Source organism: Octopus bimaculoides, chromosome 25 (genome assembly GCF_046866305.1).
Source record: "Octopus bimaculoides isolate indiv1 chromosome 25, ASM4686630v1, whole genome shotgun sequence".
Taxonomy (NCBI): Eukaryota; Metazoa; Mollusca; class Cephalopoda; order Octopoda; family Octopodidae; genus Octopus; species Octopus bimaculoides.
Window position 1 is genome coordinate 21943917 of NC_142952.1, and position 15777 is coordinate 21959693.

The 15777-nt window shown below is 38.7% G+C and overlaps 1 long non-coding RNA gene across 1 annotated transcript in view; it reads left to right on the forward strand.

The window, feature by feature from the left end:
- Window positions 1-12240, forward strand: part of LOC128250709 (uncharacterized) — a 28026-nt gene extending 15786 nt beyond the window's left edge. Inside the window, exon 4 of the long non-coding RNA XR_016238439.1 lies at window positions 10703-12240. This is a non-coding gene — a long non-coding RNA (uncharacterized LOC128250709). The remainder of the gene's footprint in view (window positions 1-10702) is intronic.
- The last annotated feature ends 3537 nt before the right edge of the window (window positions 12241-15777 follow it).

Genomic DNA, 15777 nt, shown 5'->3' on the forward strand with positions numbered 1-15777 from the left:
TTCAAATTTTAGCTCAAGGCCAGCAATTTTGTGTTATGGAGTAAATCAATTATATTGATTCCAATGTCTAACTGGTACTTATTTTATTAACTACAAAAGAGATGAAAGGCATTTGACCTAGGTGGAATTTGAACTCAGAACATAAAAACAAACAAAATGCCACTAAACAGTTTGCTTGGCAAACCACATAATAAATATTACTTTCCCCCACAACACATTGCTAACACTTCTCTCTCCCTCTTTTTTTCTCCCTCTTTTTTTCTCTCCCCTCAACTTATCATGTGACAGCACAACGCATTTTGGCCCTTGCATATTAACATACAGATGAGTATGTTCTAATTTACAAGAATGAAATGAATACTGAAACAAAATGTTATGTCTTACTTCACAATCCATTCATATCCCTGGTAACAAATTCTTCCTCAGGACCATTTTAATGTCTCTTCTTTCCCTATGCACCTCTTTTACTTCAAAGTACTCAAGGAGTAGCTTGCTTGTTGACTCTGTGTGTGTGTGTGTGTGTGTTGTGGGAATTGGAAGGTTTAGCTCCTCAATATTCCACAATAAATCTTTAATTTACAAACATACTATGTTGTCTCTTAGTTTGCAGTTATAATGCATAGTAACATCGTACACTAATTATTTTTACGCACACACACAGATTTGGTATAACAAACAAAATAGAAATAGAACTCATCAATGTACATGAAGATAGTGAAGGATTTGTATGCGTCTCTTCCCAGGTGCATGGAAGTAATTATTCAAGCTAAGGGAAGCCACATGAAATATGAACAATGTACAGTAACTTCTTGAAATGAATATGTAATAAATTTTCATTATAGACATTTTTCTGTTTTAAAACAATGTATCTTGACTGGTTTATGTGAGGTGGCTGAAAACTTTTGCGCAACCATTTTTGGTGATCATTTCATATCTTCCACTCTCATTCAGAATCCCTACTACAAAATATAATGATTAGGTATGGAAATGGCTCCAAAAGGGACAATGTTTCATCTGTAAAAAAGGTAGTGTGAAACATCCACTTATAAGTTGGCAATTAGTAGAAATTTACAATAGTTTAAAGTGGCCAAAGACTTTTGCATGGTACAGAGTATATGTGTGTGTGTGTGTGTATGTATGTATGTATGTACGTATGTAGGTAGATAGGTAGGCAGGCAGGCAGGCAGGCAATCCACATTTATTTATTTATGTGTTCACAAGTATGTATGGTCATTAGAAAATATGTATATGTAATTGTATTTCCAGTGAATATGTTCATATGTGCAAAAGGAAACTTAGGCAAACATGTTCATATAAACTTGTTCATGATGACTCTTCGGCTCATTCATGTAATGCTCAGGATTCTGTAAGCCTTATTCTACAACCAGCAACCTTGAACTGCCAACCTCCACTGGCAAACACTTCATTCTTCATCTATTCTTATGGCAGTCCTCCACCAACTCTCTCTTAGCTCTCCTCCTTTCTTGTCCCTCCTCCATACTCTCCTCCCAGTGTACAGTTATTTTCAATAGGATTAGCTTTTTTGTTGTTTCTGAATCCAAGTTGGTATCTGGTTTGAACAAGAGGTGGGTGATACATGATGGAAATTTCAGCTGCTTCACCAGGTCAACTTTCATTACCTAGACCTGTACAGTGCATATAAATCCTCAGAGCTGAATGTGGGTCTTTTTCTTCAGCCTCTCTCCCTACTTAACAATAGTTATCTTCCCAGATGTAATACTGGCATTTCTGTTTTTACTGATCCCCTTGCCGATTGCCTCTGCAACAGTCTTGAGAACCCAATCATGTCTTCAGCAATAGCATCCCTCACTCAGTACCTTGTAACAGTTGCCAAGGATGTACTTGAAGGCTCCTGTCTTAAAACACAGAGCGTATGCAAGAGTTTCCACTAAGCTCCATGTAAATAAGATAGATGGGCTGGGCAGAGCATAGAGTCCCATGAATGAAGAACTTGATCCTCTTCAGGTTCCAGTTTTAGATGACATCACACTCCATCACCTGCTCCCATTTCATCTGGCACCCTGTTTCCACAGTTTCACCACTCTGCTTGCCTATCTTACTCCACAGATACTCATACTCCCCACCCCTACCCCACCCCATGCCAGCTTCCTCCTCTCCTTCATGCTAGCCATGTCATATTGAATTTCAGATTTGCACCTGCCCTGTACTACACTCCCAAGAAGTTACAATTAACCCTTTAGCATTTCAACTAGCCATATCCTCACCAAATATCCTACCTTTTTTTTAATGTTCATAATGACTAAATCTAGCCTCTTGCACCTACAGTTCAATGTCATTCAAAAACAAAAAAATTGCATCATCAAAATCTTGAAGCTATGAGATAAAGCATGATTAATTTAGAACCATGTAAATAAATAAGCTTTACGTTTGATAGAGTAATCTCAATGTTAAAGGGTTAAATCCTTAGTAAACATATTATATCTTCACTGTTAAGCATGTCACATTTTACAATAAACACTGTAAATATGCAGAGAGCAACTTCTGCCACATTCTAGGGAGAAAAACTACAAGTAGTTGATAGCTTCCGTTACCTAGGTGACCAAGTCAGTAGCAGGAGAGGTTGCGCTGAAAGTGTAGCTGCTAGAATAAGAATAGCCTGGGCAAAGTTCAGAGAGCTCTTACCTCTGCTGATGACAAAGGGCCTCTCACTCAGAGTAAAAGGTAGACTGTATGATGCATGTGTACGAACAGCCATACTACATGGCAGTGAAACATGGGCCATAACTGCTGAAGACATGTGTAAGCTCACAAGGAATGAAGCCAATATGCTCGGATGGATGTGTAATGTCAGTGTGCATACTCGACAGAGTGTAAGTACCTTGAGAGAAAAGTTGGACCTAAGAAGTATCAGTTGTGGTGTGCAAGAGAGACAATTGTGCTGGTATGGACATGTAGTAACGCCGTGCACATGCGTAGTCTCACGCATGCGTGGAATTAAACAAGCAAGCGTTCCCGCTTTAATCTTTCTCTTTTTCGGTTGGCCGACCATGAGCACGGACGTGTCAAGAGTGTCTCTAATACTCCAGCCTGGAGACAGTCTCTTTACGTGCTAAGCTGTCTCTCTCCATCTTTCGGACTTACACTCGACAGCTCGCTTACAACTACAGAACAACATCCCAACAACTATGCTCATACACAACAGAAGCTGTAGCAACAAGAACTAAAGATATGTATATATTTACCACCTGAATAAATGTTGTTTAAGTTGATAGTCTGGAGTTCAGCGTTCCGTTATATTTTTTAATTTTATATAGGAAAGTCAGGTATACATCTAATGATGTATAACCAACTTTCCTATAGACATGTGGCAAGAATGGATGAGGATAGCAGTGTGAAAAAGTGCCACACCCTAGCAGTTGAGGGAACCTGTGGAAGAGGTAGACCCAGGAAGACCTGGGATGGGGTGGTGAAGCATGACCTTCGAACATTAGGCCTCACCGAGGCAATGACTAGTGATCGAGACCTTTGGAAATATGCTGTGCGTGAGAAGACCCAGCAAGACAAGTGAGACCATAATCCGAGACCTCTGCCAGGGGTGTAGCCTGCCCACTTATGCGTACCTTTCCTTCATTGGACACTAAACTCTGCTTGTGAAGACCTGTTGAGGCATGTGAAATCGAAATCAAATCAAATTTGCAAATTCAATGACTGGCACTCGTGCCAATGGACCGCTAAGAGCACCATCCAAGAGTGATCACTGCCTGAACAGCTGACTGGCTTCCATGCCAGTGGCACGTAAAAAACACCATTCAAACGTAATCGTTACCAGCGTCGCCTTACTGGCACTTGTGCCAGTGGAACGTGAAAATACATTCAAGTGAGGTCGTTGTCAGTACCGCTGGACTGGCTCCTGTGCAGGTGGCATGTAAAAAACACCATTTTGAGCGTGGCCGTTGCCAGTACTGCCTGACTGGCCGTCGTGCTGGTGGCATGTAAAAGCACCCACTACACTCTTGGAGTGGTTGGCATTAGGAAGGGCATCCAGCTGTAGAAACTCTGCCAGATCAGATTGGAGCCTGGTGCAGCCATCTGGTTTGCCAGTCCTCAGTCAAATTGTCCAACCCATGCTAGCATGGAAAGCAGATGTTAAACGATGATGATATATATATATATATATATATATATATATATATATATATATATATATGTATATATACACACACACATATATATATACACACATACATGCATACATATATATATACACACATATATGTGTATATATATATACATAATACACACATACATACATATATATATGTATGTGTATATATATATATATATATATATATATATATATATATATATATATATATATATATATATATATATATATATATATATGTATATATATATGTATATGTATATAAGAAAGGGACAATGAAGCATCCAGATAGATGATACAAAGAAAACAATGATAGGTCATTTGGAGTTTTCTTTGTATCATCTATCTGGATGTTTTGTTGTCCCTTTCTTGTATCACCTAACTGTCTGGATGTTTTGCATTCTTGTCCCATTTTGTATTATATATATATATATATATATATATATATATATATATAGCAGCATACATACACTTTGTCTCTTATAGATGTGTGTATATATATATATATATATATATATATATATATATATATATATATATATATATATATATATAGCAGCATACATACACTTTGTCTCTTATAGATGTGTGTATATATATATATATATATATATATATATATATATATATATAGGGTGAGAGAGAGAGAAAATATAATAAATAGATAGACAGGCAGACAGAATTCATATATGGTTTCACTTGGATGCATGCATGGCAATGTGGTTTAGAAGTTTGTTTCACCATCATGTTTCTGGATTCAGTGTCACTGTATGGTGCCGTCAGTACCATAGGAAAGCTATGCAACCAATGGTGTCTACTTCATTTGTAAAATTATGTAGATGGAAGCCACTTTAACTCCAGATCAACCTCAATAAAATTGGGTTGATGGAAACTGCATACATTGAGTGCACTGATTCTCAAGTGGAACACAATCTATGGCCTGATCTAATGCCACTGTCTTTTCAGTTTAGTACACACACTGCATCCACCTCAATCGCCATCTCTATTCATCTGTCACACTAAATTCACTGTAGTACATTTCTTCTTTCTTCACTAGCTGGTAACTGGAATGGGAGGCTGTCCTCTCAACCAATATGCTGCCGTGGGTGCCATTGGATGATGGACTCTGGTGATGATGTTATTCCATGCTTCCCAATCCAAGGTGCTGTCCTTAGCATTCTTGAGGTCAAGGTGCCGCAAATTCAGGTCTTCCTAAATTTGTTTTGTCCATGTCTTCCTTGGTGTGCTGTACTGGATTTTCCAGTGCATGGGACGTTGCTGTCACAAAAGTTGGTGTGGTAATCTTCTGGTGTTCATCCTGCAGTTGTGGCCAAACCACTGTAGCCTATACTGCCAGACTTGGTCTTCAATGGCCAACTGCTGCTGGCATTGTTCTTGGATGTTGTTTGAGATTCACTTACCTGCCCATTCACATTTTCTGTTCCTCCATCTCTATTCTCTCTTCCATATTCACCTTATACCCTGACCCCACTCTCTCTCTCTCTCTGTCATACTTTCATATCCCTCAATACTATACCCCACTCAATTGACAGTATCTTGTCTTGTGAGTATTTGGTGTCCACACCAGAGCTAGTGCTACATAAAAGGCACACAGTAGACTCTGTGAAGTGAGTGGCATTAAGAAGGGTATCCAGTTGTAGAAACCATGCCAAAGCAAACATTGGAGCTTGGTGCAGTCTTCTGGCTTGCCAGTTACTGTGACACCATCCAACCCTTACCAGCATAGAAAAAGGGATGTTACATGAGGAGGAGGAAGAGGATTTGGCCCTTCATTGCCTCCAGTAGAGTTCAGTCTGTTGCAAGCTTTGGAGCCAGGTCTGTTCCAAGGATAATTCTCCCACATTTCATCCCAGCAGTTTTATTGAGGAAGCAGAGAACACAGACACACTGATTGTTGTTGCCCTTCTTCCTTTAACTAAACATAGAAATATGGATACTTGATTTCTTTTGTCTTAAACTGCTGCATGACAATATTAACTACCACTATTACTACTGCCGCTGCTGCTGCATCACTGTGAGGTATATTAGCAGCAATAGCTGACCTCTAAACAGCAGAATTATAATTCTCGGTTAAGAAATGTTACAATTAGTTAGACATCAGAGATACTTCCTTTTTTTCTATTTTTTCTTTCTTCTTTCACCTCAAGTCTTTTATTCTTTCCTTCCCGCTTTTCTTGTTTTCTTTCTTTCTGCTTTCCTTCCTTCTTTCTTATTTTTTTTCTACATTGCTTTTCTTTGATGCAAAAAATATTTTAAATTTAAGAAATAATGATTATTATTATTGTTGTTGTTGTTGTTGTTGTCATTAATGCAGTGAGCTGGCAGAATTGTTAGTACACCAGACAAAATCCTTAACAGTGTTCTATTTGTCTTTCTGTCCTCAAATTCTTCCAAGGTCAACTTTGCTTTTTTCATCCTCTCAGAGTCGATGAGGTCAATAAAATAAGTACCAGTTGAACATCGTGGCTGATGTAATTGATTTACCCCCTCCCCGAAATTACTGGCCTTGTGCCAAAATGTGAAATCATCATCATCATCATTTAACATCTATTCTACATGCTTCCATGGGTTGAATGATTTGACTGAAAACTGGTAAGCTGGGGAGCTGCACTAGGTTTCAATCTGATTTGGCAGGGTTTCTACAGCTGGATGCCCGTCCTAACGTCAACCGCTCCATGAGTGTAGTGGGTGCTTTTTGCATGCCACCGGCAAGGGTGCCAGTTATGAAACACCAGCATCAGCCATGATTACAATCTTGCTTGCTTGACAGGTTTTCTCAAGCACAGTATATTGCCAAAGGTCTCAGTCACTTGTCACTGCCTCCGTGAGGCCCAAAGCTTGAAGGTTGAAGGTTGCCAGATATGCAACACTGGCATTGGCCACAACTACAATTTCATTTGGTTTAATGGGCCTTCTCAAGAAAGCATATCACCCAACATTTAAAGGGTGCTTTTTATGTGCCACCAGCACGAGTGCCAGTTACATGACACTGGCATCAGCCACAACTTACGATTTCACTTGGCTTGCCGGATCTTCTCAAGCATGGCATATCACTTATCATTGCCTCCATGAGACCCAACGTTCAAAGATTATGCCTCATCACCTTGTCCCATGTCTTCTGCAGCTTCCCTCCACAGATAGAGATCAGCACTTCTTCACACAGCTGTCCTTGTCCAAATGCATTACATGACCATACCAGCACAGCCGTCTCCCTTGAGCATCACACCTGATGCCTCTTATGCCCAACTTTTCTCTCAAGATGCTTACATTCTGTCATACATGCACACTGACATTGCACATCCACTGACAGTGCACAATTCTGTCAAGCTTACACATGTCCTCAGTGGTCACAGACCATGTTTCATTACTGTGTAGCATGGCTGTTCACACACAGGCATCATACAATCTGCCTTTCACTCTGAGATAAAGGCCCTTTGTTACAAGCAGAGGTAGGAGCTCTCTGAACCTTGCCAAGCCTATTCTTATTCTAGCAGCTATGCTCTCAGAACATCCACCTCTGCCACTGACTTTGTTCCTAGGTAACGGAAGCTATCAGCTACTTCTAGTTTTTCCTCCTGGCATTTGATGGAGTCTGTTTTCTGTACATTTTTAGTGTTAATTGTATTTGTTCACCTTCCACACACGAAAAGTATTTTCCCTGTTAACCTTCCTCTGATATTGCTGCACCTCTTATGTACACCAGGTACATCTTATGGAATTACTACCTATGCCTTTTCTACAAATCGAGCAGGGTCATCTACCTGAAGGGACTTGTGATTTGTCTGCTCTCCTACTTACTAAGACTTCGATCTTTGCTAAATTAATTCTAAGGCCCTTTGATTCTAGACCTTGCTTCCACACCTGAAATTTCTTCTCTAGTTCTGGTAAGGATTCAGCTACAAGAACAAGGTCATCAGCTTAGAGAAGCTCCCGAGAGCAACCCATCTTAAATTCTTGTTTATTGCCTGGAGGACTATGATGAACAAGAGGGGGCTGAGGACTGATCCTTGGTGAATCCCTACTTTTACCCTGAATTCCTTGCTATACTTATTGCTGTCCTTCACCTTACTGACAGCATGGCTTGTACAGCTCTCACCAACCACTCATCTATCCCTAGCATTCACTTGGACCACCAGATAAGGGATCAGGACTCTGTCAAAAGCTTCCTCTATGTCAACAAAAGCTAGATACAGGGGTTTATTTTTGGCTAGATATTTCTCCTGCAGTTGCCTAACCAGGACTTTAGCATCAGTTGTGCTCCTGCCTGGCACAGATCTGAACTACATCTTATCTACACTAACTCTCTCCCTAATTCATTGAGCTATGACCCTTTCTGTGACTTTCATCACGTGGTCCAGTAGTTTGAAACTTCTCTAATTATTCCTGTTTAAGGCATTACCTTTGCCTTTGTAGCAGTTGACTATGATGCTGCTACACCAATCATTAGGTATGACTCCCTCATGGACAACCTGATTAACTATACAGGTGTGATTAACTATGAAGTTGGATTAACTATTTGGGTGAGATTAACTATTATTATTTTATTTTGGTTTGACTCAGGCTTAGTCTTATTCCTGGTAGGATTTATGTGGGTAGCAGATTACTACCTGTAACCTTAGGTATCCACAAGTTTTTGGTAGTCTTTCAAGTGCTTAGAAACCTCCTGATAATCCTTGTTGTCCCTAAGAGACAGATCTACAAGACATTCTATTCCAATCTCCTTCAGCCATTTCTCTATATCTTTGCTTACTGTTCCCAATGCACTAATTATTATAGGCACAACCTTTACAGTTCTCATACTCCAAATTCTTCTTATTTCAAATTTCAAGGGATTGTATTTTTTTGTTTTTCATCCTCTTTCTTTATGATTCTGGAATCAAACATCCATAAACCACAGGTTGTTTACTTTCACCCTGCCTAGCATGTACCCCACACACATCTTTATTAAAACACTCATTAGTGGCAGTATGCAGACAATAAATATTATTATGATTATTATTATTATTATTATTATTATTATTATTATTATTATTATAGAGTGGATTGACCAATCCATTAAAACATTGAACAAAATGCTTTGCAGTATTTGTTCTGGTCTTCTACCATCTGATTTCAAATTCCACTAAGATCAACTTTGCCTTTCATCCTTCCAGTGTCAATAAAATGGATTTCCTGTCCAGTACTACAAGCTCCACCACCATTATAAACACACGGACCTCCATCGTGGTTTTTCCACCATTACAACCCAAGAGTTCAGCAAAGACAACACCAAACTATGCACTCATAAACACACATATGTAGGTGCATCCAAACATGAGGTTAAAGATTTGGTCACCAGCCCAATACCTCCTCCAACCCATCCACCCCAACACACATACCAACCCTAACCAACTTTTACTGGCAAATACAACAATCGAGGTTCTTTTGATACAAGAGAAGACTTCCTCTCTTAACTAACTTCATTTCACCTTTTTCACAGCACCCACTAACCAGACGTCATACTTCCTCACCTCCAATATCAGAGAACAGTCACTATTTTTCCACACTAGCCATCTCTGATTATGTGATATCCTGTGTGAAAACATTTAGTAAGATCAGCTGTGATGGATCTATAATAGCATATACTTTCATTAATATATGCACTGAAGTGTGTGTGTGTGTGTGTGTGTGTGTGTGTGTGTGTGTGTGTGCACGTGTGCATGTGTGTGTCAGTGAAGGCATGGCTGTGTAGTAAGAAGCTTGCTTCCCAATCACACGGTTTCAAGTTCACTTCTATTCTACTATAGACCCTGGCCAAGTAAAACCTTGTGAGTGGATTTGGTTGGTAGAAACTGAAAGAAACCCATCATATATATGTACATATGTGTTTGTGAGAGTGTTTATGTTTGTGTTTCCTTGTCTTGACATCACATGATAGTTGTAAATGAGTGTCATTGTCAGACAAGTTATGTCAACCAGTTTCAATATTCTACAAAGATTTGCCTGGCCATAGGGAAAGCTTGCAAGAGTACAAATCCTGAGATAGACTAGCATATATATTAATGGGTCCAAAAAATGTTCAGTGTGTTCTCTTGAAAAACTATCTTTTAAAAAACTCAAGAACCTCCAATGACTACACAAATTTCAGGAATTTAAAAGTAGACCACTGGACAGTTAGTAAACCATTAACATCTTGTTTACATGTGCTTGACATTGAATTATTGTATCATTGGTTATCTCCCTTGTGTTTTCCCTCTTGTCTTCTTTTCTAGCATCTCTTGCTTAAATGTTATCAACTCAAAAGACAACTGACAAACAGTTTTGTTTTCAGCTTGATAAATGGAAGAACAAATTATTATTTCAACCAGGAAACCTTGGGTAGCTGTATTTACAAGATTTGTGGTTTTTAATTATAAGTGTGTGTGTGTGTGTGTGTGTGTGTGTGTGTGTGTGTGTGCGCGCGTACAGGGTGAGGCAAAAGTCACACACCATAGGAATTAATTAATTAATAATGTTTTAAAAGTATAATTTGCTCTTATATTTTCTTATTTGCAGAAACAATTTTGATGAAGTAAGATGGGTGAAAAACTAATGAAAGATGAACAAGTTACCTTAGTGTTCATATATGGCAGTGGTTCCCAAACTTTTTAGAGACACGACCCACTATTTATGACACCAGTTTATGGCGACCCACTTAACTCTATTGGGTAAAAACATTAATGAAAGAAACAAATTTATTTCAGATTACATTTTCGTTGAGGCCTGTGAGAAGGATGAGCCTGTTTCTTGCTTCGCTCGATAATAGAATTAACATCAGGTTCAATGCGTGATGCATCGTGGTCATGGATCTTCTTCAACACCATTCCATGTAAATCCCATTTTTAAGTACTCGTAATCATACTTTCTCAATACTTTTCTTCGCTTTGACTGGACTTTTCTTCGTTTCAATTCACTGAAGACTCGTCGTCATCAACTTCAACTGACTTTTTTAACCATTTATCCATAAAATAAAGGACTGAGTAAATACGAAAAAATCGAATTTAGAAAGATAGACAATTTTGACTTACCGATAAATTTGACAGAATTAAAGTACAACGCTTGAGATCATGCGTCACTCTATAATTAATAATAAGCGTCGTTTCAATCGATATGCTGCTATTCAAACCATTTATCAGATAGACTCTATTGATCCATCTACCGTCTAGCTGCTGTCTATTCCAATCATTTCATTGGCTAATTAATAGCCTCCTGGTGATCACTCCTATACTTTTTTGAATAATTTATAAACTTATTAGTGAAATCCATACTGTCTTATTTATTTAAATTCTTTACTATTTATATTAGATGTGAAACAAAACGTTTTATAACTGTTTCAACGTCTCCATACCCTATGGGCAGGTATTAACTCTAATACAAAACCTCGAAGCAGTAACTGTTATCGGCTTGATCAGTGTTGTACTGCGCCTAGTTAAAGTTCTCTATAAATAGGTAAGAACAGACTTTTCCTTTTTACGAATACGTACGAATAAATAACTTGAGAAAATGACCACCTCTGATTTGTTAAGTTCGTGAAAAAAGTCTACTGCTTGATAAAACAACCAGTCTGGTATTGAAAACATGAGTCTTGAACTATCTTGATAGACAGCAGTTAATCAAAGCTAATGCGTAATTTTATAACTTTTTGCGACCCACTAGGATTCTGTTCGCGACCCACTGATGGGTCGCGACTCATAGTTTGGGAACCACAGATATATGGGACACAGATCTGTTGCAGAGGAATTTAACAGGCAGAATCCACGCCAACTTCCAATTGATAAGTCAACTGCTGGACATATAATTAACCATTTTAAAGAAACTGATAGTGGCAGTGACCACCCTCAAATTGGCAACCAATGCAACCAATCCAACATCAATGGCAGTTGTTTTAGAAACTCCTACAAACAACCCCCAAAACTGACAAGGAATTTAAGTCAAGAGACAGGTGTTTGCCAAAGGGAAGTACTTTTTGGGGACAGCACATATAACAATTGAATAACTAGCAAATAAAAATTTGTGTAATTATACTTTTAATAAATTATCCCTATGATGCGTGACTTTTGCCTCACCCCGTATATATTCTGTCATTCTTCTACTTGTTTCAGTCATTTGATTGTGGCCATGCTGGAGCACCACCTTTAGTCAAACAAATCAACCCCAGGACTTATTCTTTGTAAGCCTAGTACTTATTCTATCAGTCTATTTTGTTGAAATGCTAAGTTACAGGGACATAAACACACCAACATCAGTTGTCAAGTGATGGTGAGAAACAAACACAGACACACACAAACATATACATACATATATATATATATATATATATATATATATACATATATATATATATATATATATATATATATATATATATATATATATATATATATATATATATATATATACATACACACACACACACACACACACACAATGGGCTTCTTTCAGTTTCTGCTTACCACATCCACTCACAAGGTTTTGGTTGGTCCAAGGTTATAGAAGACACTTGCCTAAGGTGCCATGCAGTGGAACTGAACCCAGAACCATGTGGCTGGAAAGCAAACTTCTTACCACACAGCCACATGTGTGTGTGTGTGTGTGTGTGTGTGTGTGTGTGTGTGTGTATTTATATACAAAATTTAATTACTAAAATGAAGTAAGTTCTGTATAGTATTAAGAATTGCTTCATTCATATATTACATCTTTTATACATCTTCTACTGTATAAATATTATATAGTTATGTATGTGTGTTTAGCCTTGAAAAGCTCTGAAATGGTGCATCTACAAGAAAAACAAATCTCATTTTCAAAATCTGCATCCCAAAAAGAGGCTTGTCTGTAAATAATAATAATTTTTCTAGAATAAATGAATCACAAAATTGGATTCATGAAAAAGAACACATCAATATACCATATCTGGAAATTTTCACTTAATTTTAAAATTTCAAAATCTGTGACAGCAACAGAAAATCTCTCTCTCTCTCTCTCTCCCTCTCTCTCTCTCCCTCTCTCTCTCTCTCTCTCTCTCTCTCTCTCTCTCTCTCTCTCTCTCTCTCTCTCTCTCTCCTCTCTCTCTCTCTCTCTCTCTCTCTCTCTCTATTTGTCTATCTCTTTCGTTTTTTGCCTTTCTCATGGGAAACTTCCCCCTCTATATATATATTTACTACTCTCCCTCTCACTCTATAAAAAGTATATCATTCATGCTGTGTGTGTGCATGTTACTGTCTCTGCTTTTGCACAATAGTTGTAAATGAACATTACCATCATGCAAGCAGAGTCCTTTGTTTTCTTCTGGCCATGGGGAAATAATTGCCTTGCTTGGAAACAAGTGAGTGTTGGCAACGGGAAGTGCATCAGGCTGTAGAATACCCCCCCCCCCCCCGCAACAAATTCTATCCAACCCATGCAAGCATTGGTTGAAGACACATGGCTTAGTGATTAGGGTGTTGGAGTTGTGATCATAGGATTGTGGTTTCGATTCCTGGGCGATGCATTGTATTCTTCTGCAAAACACTTCATTTCGTGTTAGTCCACTCCACTCAGCTGATAAAAATGAGTAATCCTGCGATGGTCTGGAGTCCAAGGAGGAATATATATACTCCAGAGAAACTGAGAAACCAACCCTGTGCTCCTTACAGAGTAATGTGAACCCACCACCAACCCATGCAAACATGGAAAAGATGACAAAACAATGATGCTGATGATGTTGTTTTCCCTCCCACTCTTATTCATTTTCCTTCCTTACTTTTCTCCTCCTCCTCCTTCTCTATCTCTTCTTCCTTTTCATCATCTTTCACTAACTCTCTTCCAACTCACTATTTTTCTCCCTATTTCACTCTCTCCACTGCCCCCTCTTTCATCTTTTCTTCTCTTTCCTTTCCTCCTCTCACTCTGCACCTCCACCTCATCTTTTGTACCCTCTTTCTTCTCCTTAATTCATCTTATTTCACTTCACTTTCCACTTGCTTCTCTCTCCACCTACCCTCCTTTTCACCCCTTATTACCTCTGTTATTCTCCACCCACCCCTCGCCAATCTCATATTCTCCTCCTCTTTCCCTTCACCTCTTTGCTTTCCCTTCATTTTCCCCTCCTCCCTTCCTCAACCTTCCTTATGACCACCTTCTTCTCCTCCTTCTCCCTCAGCTACACCCCTAGCTTATCAGCTACCTCCTCCTCCCCCTGCTCCCTCTTTCCCCCCCCCCCGTATCTCTTTTATTCAGCTATTTCTCTTTGCATCTCCTCCCTCCCTCCTTCACTCCCTTACTCTATCAGCTACCTTTTCCTTCCTCCCCCCTTCTATCACCTTTATTCCACTACTTTTTATACTCCTCTCCTCCCTCCAATCTCTACTTTATCATCTATCCCCACCTCTTCCTTAACCTTATTTTCCAACAATACCCTCAATGTATTACACAATAAAGACAGGTTTATAAACTAACCCACATATCAAAATATCAAAATTGCATCTACTCCTGACATGATATATATATATATTTTTTTTTTTTTTTTTGCTTACCCATATTTTTTTTCTTTTAGTTAAAGTGTGTGTAGGTGCTTAATCTCTTTTACTACTCATTACTCTATTTACTGCAAGTCATCAAGGTAGCCTTTATGTGGACACTCAGTCTGCTAGTAATAGTAATAATATCTTCTTTAAATGACTCCCTGCTATCAAAAAGAAAATGGAAGGACACATTGCATAAGTCAAAGGGTCGATTCATTCCCCTAGCATTTCTGTTATGGGAAATTCAGGTTCTGACATTCTTTTATTCTTGTTTCAGTCATTAGACCCCTGCTATGCCTGGGCACAACCTTGAAGAATTTTAGTTAAATGAATTGATCCCTGTACTTTTTTTTTTTTTTTTAAGCCTGTTACTTATTTTATCAGTCAGTTTTGTTGAACTACTAAGTTATGGGGCATAAACACACCAGCACTAGTTGTGAAGTGGTGGTGGGAGACAAACATGCATGCACGTGTGCACACACAAACACACATAGACAATAGGCTTCTTTCAGTTTCTATCTACCAAATTTACTCGCAAGGCTTCGGTTAGTCTGACACTTGCCCAAGGTGCCACACAGTGGAACTGAACCTAGAATCATGTGGTTGGGAATCAAACTTCTTATTATCACGCAGCCACTCCTGCACCTATTAATCTTTTTTACTAATTTCCCCCATTCTTAGGCTCTATTTATGCATTTTGACTGGTCTAGTATAGAATTAAACGTTGGCATAACATCCATTGCTTGGTAATCCTGGTGGCACCTGTCTCCTTTTCAGGATATTGGTGCTGGTGCTAGAGTTAGTGACATCTGAAGAGCTTATCTGCCACTGACAAGTTTTATTTTTAATACTGTTGGGTGCCCATAGTCACTCTTTACTCTGTAGGGGCCAGTTTAGTTGCCAACATCTTCATCTCAAGTAGGGAATATTTCATGGCTTCTCGTACAAGGTTCCTGTCAGCTTGTGAAGGAATTAATCCTGGCCTAACTGGTTAGGACAAAAACATTTTATGTCCAAATACTTAAGGAAGGGAAGGTCATGGCTGGAGTATCTTTGATCATAGGTCTTCTGGATCAGGACTGATCAGATGTT